General features: G+C 41.2%; 1 long non-coding RNA gene across 2 annotated transcripts; it reads left to right on the top strand.

Annotated features, from left to right (window-relative positions):
• The first annotated feature begins 857 nt into the window (after positions 1-857).
• LOC139357965 (uncharacterized) lies at positions 858-7,296 on the top strand. Of its 2 annotated transcripts, XR_011612082.1 has the most exons (4): positions 858-1,081; positions 1,212-1,308; positions 6,588-6,753; positions 6,941-7,296. It is a non-coding gene; the product is annotated as an uncharacterized lncRNA (long non-coding RNA). The 2 variants fall into 2 exon arrangements; XR_011612081.1 differs by lacking the exon at positions 858-1,081 and having other exon boundaries at positions 1,195-1,308.
• Positions 7,297-8,111: the final 815 nt, after the last annotated feature.

Genomic DNA, 8,111 nt, shown 5'->3' with positions numbered 1-8,111 from the left:
CTGCCTGTGTTGTCTGTCGGCTAGGGTCTCAGGTTTTCAGCCCAGGATGGGGGCATGGCAGGCCAGAGTGGTCTTGGAAAATGCAACATTTGGGGTGAAAGCAGGAGTGCCTGTCCTCACTTAGGTCTGCTGGAGTGGAGCCCTAGCCAGGAACCCGCCTTTCTCTACCCAGCACTTCCCTTCCCAACTCCCGTATCAATGTAACTATACAATATGTTGTTGTCTTCTCATTGAAAACAGGCAAATTAGCAGGTTAACTGCTCTTTGTTTACTACAGGAAACACATGCCAAGATCAACTGACTTCATAGGTAATCCCTTTGCCTTCAAGTACCCACCCCAGCCCAGGAAGCCCATTCCTGCCCTGTAGAACAGTGGGCTAACAATGCAAACTACACTTCCCAGAAGCCTTTACTCACTGCTTCCTGTTAGATTCAGCCAATGGAAGCACTTACAGGAAATTAGAGGGTGGGTGGAGGAGGGGTGAAGCCATGGTATTCGTAATTCCTCCCTGTGTCCACAGGCTTTTCCAGCATGGGCTTTATCTCTTCTGGAAGTCTGTTCTCACCAAGCAGATCAGCCCTCAAAGGCCCCAGCTCCTGGACCCTGGTATACATGTACATATATCCCTTCTCTTTGCCCCTCCAACCCTTGTTGTGGTACTAGCTTCCTGCAGTTGTCAATGTCTGGATTGCTTCACTTTCCTTGTTTTCAGATCTTCTAATACCTCTGTAACTTGCTTTTGTATTAGACACCCATGATAAACCATCCGGGCATGAGCTGTCTTCCAGGCAGACTCTGACTGACATAGTCAAATCTGCTTCATACAGCCTTTGTGACCTGTATCTGATGTCTCTCCTTGGTGTGCACTTTGACCATGAGCTGATTTGCTGCAAGCACTTTAGAAACTGCCTTTTGAACTGGAGGAGAGAGGCTTCAAATTGCCTTTCTTCTTCAGTCTCACTGATTTGAGGGTCTCTTTGTCCAGGGTCCATTGAGGCATGCCAGACAGAAACTGCTGAGAACAGGCAGGGGGTGTGCAGGCTGCTTGGTTCCTTGGATTCTGATGGTCTTTGATGGAAGGTAGTTTCTCTCTGATGAAATGTTATTTTGAATATTATGATCTTGTGGCAAAATAATGCTGTCATCATCTGCGTAAGTTTGCTTTCTTCAGTAGCATTGCTGAGGGATGTTCAGCATTTTTATCCTACAGTGCACAGCTTTCAGGAAGAAAAACAAACACCTAAAGAGAAAACACACACGTGTTTGGTGGCAACCTCCAGATATCAAGACCTGGGTCACTGAAAGAGGTAACTCCATATTGGTTATAGTGAATTATAAGTGGTTTTTAAATAGTCAGTTGACTGCCTTGTCTTCCATCAGACCTACATCCCATCAATTTTCAATGCTGCTCAAAGAGCGGTCTTTCCAAAAGCCACGTCTGATCACATTTCCCAGCTTTAAAACCTCTATTGTATTTTCATAGCTTTCAGGACAAAGACCAAATATTTCAGCATGGCGGCATACCTCATACTTCAAATATGTAATTCCTGCCTTTCTCTGTAGCCTCCTGCCTGCTATTTCTGTCCACCCCTCTTATTCCCTCTGGCATCCCAAAGTTCCCTATATCTACCATATTTTTAAAATATCGATCATTTTGTGTTTGGTGATCTATTTTCCCTCCTTTCTTTCTTTCTCTGACTCACCCCTAGTCTTTTCAGGCTCAGCTGACATGCCACCTAACATCGGCCCCTGCCTGCCTTCTGTCCTTAGCCCTATCTGGCACAAAACCAACCCAAGGACTTCTGTAGGAACTGCTGCATACGCTACACTTTACACAGTGTGGAAATCATCTGTTTTCCTGACCAGCTTCCTTGGCACACTAGCCATCTTCTGGGCAGGGACATCTTCTTGTGCTTCCTCATTTGTGTCAGCATGTAATGTAACCGGCTCTTAATACATGCTCCCACCATCAGTGCATAAGAGTTCCAAACGCTCCGCATTCTTATCAACTCTGAGTATTCTCAGTCTTTTTCAATGTTAGCCATACGAAGGCATGTGTGGTATTTCATCGTGGTTTTAATTTGCACCTCCCTAGTAACTAATGATGTTGAATTTATTTTCACATACTTATTAACCACTTATATATCTTCTTTTGTCAAGGGTTTGTTCAGGTCTTTTGCTCACTTTATTTTTATTTTTATTATTGATTTGTAAGGGTCTAATGAACACAATTTTTATGACTTGATAAGTACATATTGGTTTGGCAGAACTAAGAGAACTTTTGTCACAGTGTCTCTGAAATTTTGTTTTTACTTCTGTATAACAAGCAAAATGTGGCATTATTTTGAGTTATATGAATCACTGACTTTAAAATAATCCTATATTATATAAAAAGGAGAAATTCCAAATAATATCTGACTACAAAATATTGGTTTGTTATTTAGCACACATTTACAATAAACACATGATGAAATTTGGATTTTTCTTTCGGGAGGATCAAAATGTAACTGATAATCACAAAATAATGTGCTTCTTCAGAAAAAAGAATTTACTCTAACTAAAAATATTCCTATCACATTTTGGCTAAATATACAGTGGGAAAACATGACACTAACCATTTTCTACCAAAGGAATTTGTATCTGAATTATTTTTTATAGGAAATGGATATGTTTATCACAGAATCTGAACACACCATACAGGTAACAGAATTGGTCCTTAATGTTTTGATCATTGCCAGAACAAGCACATTTCCGGATTTATTTATTTTTTTCCCAAAAGGTTGAGTAAGACATAACAAATACTCCCTGCCACAGGCATGGCGTGGCGGTAGGTCGGATACCTGGGTTATATAAATCTTTACACTGAGCGTTTATGACATTTCAACTTAGAAGTTCATTCAGTTTGATGATTGAGGCAGCAGGCAATTATGACATTAAACAGTTCGCAGACCTTAACCCAAGACCCAAATGGTTTAATTTTTTTGATGGCTGACTGCCTCTCCCGATGTGCACAGACCAATGCAGAGCTTAAAACCCTCACCCATCTTAATTGCCCCTGCTTTGTTGCAAGCACCACTGACTGCCTTCCAGTTCCAAATGTCTTCGGTTATTAAAAATTATCAATAGAAAGTAATAGAAAGTAATCCAGACTTACACTGGCGATACAATTGGCCACATATGCCCTAGTGGAGCATAAAATAAGAAAGATCGTTACTATTACTACCCAAGTGTCATACGGAAGAACATACTTTAAAAGTGAATCACATTGTGCCCGTTGAGTCAATTATTTCTACTTGCAAAGACAGGGCTTCTTCCTGAAGAGGACTTTCCTTTCTTAGGTAAAGACACACTCATAGATTCAAATGTATGTATTCAAATGTGATTGAAGAACACACTTGAAAGATGCTACTCACCAGAGTTGCCAGATTGGGGGAGAATATAAAGTGGAATTTTATCTAGTGATACCATATTTGCACCTACTAATATTTCCTTTGTTCCTGAACTCACAGCAGTTAGTAGGTTGGCATCATATCAAATTTCTATCATTTTCACAATTTTCTAATATTGAATCGATTTTTCAGTACCACGTAGTAAATGTAATCAATGTTGGCTGTGAACTCTAGGTAGCAGCAGTAGGCCTCTAGAAAGATAACTGAAGGTTTAGGGCAATGCTTTTATTGAAGCAGATGGGGTTAGTGAGTGTAAAATATTTTAAGAAATGCCTTCTACGACCATTAAAAATCCCTGACATGAGAGTTTGAAATGCTTATTGGTTACCTGAGATAGATCAAGTTCACATCAACTCTTTTATTTGGGGCTTGAAATATATTTTACTAGTCACAGTGCTAGAAAAGAACATTAAAGATATTTTAGTTAATTTATTCTTTCCTACCATCTGCAGCATAAAGCTATTTTCAAAAACATATAGAATACTTTTACCATAAATGTAGTTTCCTTAAAGAATCTTGACAGTATTTTGTCAATAAGTTAATTTAAAAAGTGGGGTTGATATTTCTCAAAATCATATCCTGTTTCAACCCTCCTGAGACAAATTGTCTCACCTCCAACCCAGCTTACAGTGTTAATCAGTACATTTGCAATTGTATTTTGAATCCTTCTGTTGAAAACAAGGTAGTCTGTGTTACTTGTCAACAGAGGTTGCGTTTGTCTTCTTGGAAAGCCATTTGGTTACCCAACGTATCCTTCTCATTACTTGGAAAGATCAGTTTCAATCAGAACACTACTGATTCTGGGAGCTAGTCATGATGGTGAGCAGAGGTGAGTGGAGATAATTGGCAGCTGTATTGGCCCAAATCCCCTTCTATGATGCTAGAACATAGGTCCTTGACCTTGAGGGCTTGATGGTTTCTTTGCTGAAGAGGTAGAACATTCTATATAACTTTATCACTCAAAGCAAAATTTATAATTGTCAGCAATTAATGGATTTTAATTTTAATTTTTACCTTTTTTTGAGACAGAGTCTCACTGTCACCCAGGCTGGAGTACAGTGGCATGATCATGGCTCACTGCAGCCTCAACCTCCCTGGCTTAGGCAGTTCTCCCACCTCCGCCTCCTGAGTAGCTGGGACTACAAGCATGTGCCACCATGCCTGGCTACTTTTTTAGTTGTTTTGTTGAGTCGTAGTTTCACTATGTTATCCAGGCTGGTCTCAAACTCCTAGGTTCAAGCAATCCTCCCTCTCCCAAAGTGCTGGGATTACAGGTGTGAGCCACCATACCTGGCCATGAATGGAGTTTAGAAGGTCAGTGATTATTTTACATCAAAAATTTGTACTTCCAGGGAAAAGGTTAAACTTTCTTCAGATTCTAGGAGGTTAGGAAACTCAACCTTGTATGGTATTCACTGGGTGTGCTCCATCTTAGTTCCCACGATGTTATTGTCTTAGGAGAGATTTGCCAAAACATAAGTGTCTGGTCAGTACCAGTGGTCAAGCATGAACCTCCAGATCCCACAAACACGTGTCCATTTCACTGGATTCCTTATCATTTATCCTCTATCCCATCTCTCATCTATGTTCCCCCAAGGACTTCTTCTTATCAATCTCTTACCGCCACTTCCCACAGCTGTTATTATTTATTTTCCTTTCTGTCTCTTGGCCAAGATTCTGAGTGCCTCCATCTTTATCGCTGTGTATCCCTCAGCATGCAGAAGAAAGTCCTGACACAAGAGAGTTAATAAAGTCTGAATGAGTGAGTGAGTGAGTGAGTGAATGCATGAATGGAGTGTCCAGAGATGATAAAACCAGCTCATTTTCCCTGAGGACCCAGAATAAAACTAATCAGAATACGTAGATAAATATGGTGATAGGAAGGAGGTTAAACTGGGAAGCTAGGTATCTCATGGAGGAGTGAGTCAAGGAAACTAGCACAGTTATAGAAACAACTCACTGTCATTTATTTATTATTTATTTATTTAGAAACGGGGTTTTGCCATGTTGCTCAGGCTGGTCTTGAACTCCTGAGCTCAAGTGATCCTCCTGCTTCAGCCTCCCATAGTGCTGAGATTATAGCTGTGAGCCAACGTACCTGGCCTAACAATTCACTGTTAACTACCTGGGCTTCTAATTTACTCAAAATCTCTGCCCTGAAAATCACATCTCATTAAAAAATCCATCCTTCCTTGATGTGGATGAAATCTGGCCCTGCCACTTTCTGCCTCCCCACTGCTACTACCCCCACCATATTCTGGGCCATTGCTGTACCCACCAAAAGCTCTGTTTGCTGCCCAGCCCACAGTCATGAACCATGTTGCTTCCTTCGTTTGGTTCTTCACCTTCCTTAGACATCCTTCTTTCTGCTCTCCACCTACTAAATAATATTGCTGTAATAGCATCTTCTAGTAAGGCCTTAGTATGTTTCAGGTACTATGCTAAGGGCTTCACTGAAGTACTACATTTAATTCTCATAACAACCTATGTCAAACTATTTTGATCCTCATTTCAAAGTTGAGGCATCTAAAGTTTCAAGAGGTTCGAAGTCACGCATCTTATTCGTCCTTCTCCAGCTGAATGCAGGTGGCATTTCCTATGGGAAGCCACTTGGACTCACAGGACCAGGTAGTCGTCTTCCTGGGGCTGCAGGGCACACGTGTCACTGTCGGGCTGTTACCTGTATGTGCCTTGCAACTCTATATTTCTTGAGGATAGAATCATGCTTTATGAACCATTATAATCTTGGGACCAAGAACAGTGGTACTTGGCAAGGGCTCAATATAATTTCTTTTGTTTCGTGTTTTGTTTGTTTTTTTATTACTTGGTTAAATAATAACTAACTCTTGGTCCTTGACTCATGGTCTTCCTCTCCACTCTGAGTCCTTCTGGACAATACATTCAACACTCATAGGCTTCAACTTTGTTCTCACACCACCAATCTCCAAGCTAGGATCAGGCAACCCATGTGCTTTTTCTGCTTGTACTTTCCAAGTGACAAACAGTGCTAATAAAAGCCTTTCTTAAGCCTCTTTCCTAGTTTAGATCCACACACCAACAGGCACATGGAAGAAGTAGTTAACAGCACAGCTCCAGAGTCACACTGCCCAAGTTCCTATCCCTGCCCTGCCTTACAGGTCTGTGTCACTGGGAAAATCATTGCCCTCTCAGAGTCTTCAAGCCCACATTGATACAGAGGGGATCATGAAATGGCCTACCACATAGGAATGGCGTGAGGATTAACTGAGTCAGTAAATGAGGCATCTATACAGCTTATATAGACTCATACACGTGTGTGCATACGTGAGTATATAGTTGATTTGCATTATTTGTGGTAGTAGCAGTCACATTTTCATCAATCAATACAAAATTTTGGTTTACACACTTTAAAAAATCTATATTGTTGATTCATTTTGCGTTAAACTCACAGCCAACAGCACCATAACTTTCGCTGAATGAGGCTCATTTAATACACATATTTTCTCCACAGGGCGCATCACAGCCATCTCACACAGGAACACTGGAAAGCACCTCAGCACTACAATTGAGGGCCATTTTAAACAGCAACATCTCCATCAGAAAGCCCTCAGATTGGAAAAATGTGTTACTACATAGATTGTGAAAAGGACACGTATTCAGGGAGCTGAAACAAGACCATTGTCTTGTTCAGCCTTAGCTGAGGACATACACATTGTGCAACTCCAATTTTTTGCCATTCTGTGTATGTCTACAAATGAATTTAAAAGCACCAAGAGACAGATTTGAGAGTGTTACATTAAGTCTAGCTTAAAGCTGCCTCCTTATATATGTTAAGGTTATCCTAAAGGTTTCTCGGTGCATAGTGAACTGTCGCCTAACTGGACGTGTAAACAGACTATCACCTAATCTTGCAATAACTGACTGAGTCTCAGCCAATCACAGCAATCGTACTTCAACCACTCACAGGCAGTCAACTGTTCACATCATGTTCAAGTGAGGCAAACGCTGCTAAGCTGTAACCAATCCAGCTGTTTTTGTATCTCCCTTCCATTTTCTGAACATGACTTTCCTATTTCTGCTCATAGATCCTCTCCGACCACACAGTAGCATGGGTCCTCTCTGAACCTATTCTGCCCATTTCATGACTCCGTTGCTCAATTAAACTCTGTTAAATTTAATTTGCCTGAAGTTTTTCTTTTAACAGGAATTACAAATCAATTTTAGCCAGTAGGTGAATTTGCAAAAATCTGATTCACAATGAGGATTGACCCTATATACCCACGCATACATTACCTGCTTTCTGAGCAGCAGGATCTCTGTAATTCTGGTTCCAGCCCTTCTTCTACCTTTGCCTTCACCACCTCTTTTTTGTTTTGTTTTGTTTTGTTTTTGAAATGAGTTCTCACTCTGTTGCCTAGGCTGGAGTACAGTGGCACAAACACGGCTCACTGTAGCCTTGAACTCCTGGGTCCAAGCAGCCCTACTGCCTCAGCCTCCGGAATAGCTGGGACGACAGGTGTATGCTACCATGCCCGAATAACTTTTTTGTAGAGACAGGGTCTCACTGTGTTGCCTTGAACTCCTGGGCTCGAGTGATCCTACCACCTTAGCCTCCCAAAGCTCTGCAATTACAGACATAAGCCACTACATCTGGCCTGCCCTGACCATTTCTTGCAGCACCT

The sequence above is a fragment of the Macaca nemestrina genome, chromosome 13, assembly GCF_043159975.1.
Source record: "Macaca nemestrina isolate mMacNem1 chromosome 13, mMacNem.hap1, whole genome shotgun sequence".
NCBI classification, from domain to species: Eukaryota; Metazoa; Chordata; class Mammalia; order Primates; family Cercopithecidae; genus Macaca; species Macaca nemestrina.
Note: the sequence above shows the minus strand (reverse complement) of the source record. Positions and strands in the feature narration are given on the sequence as shown.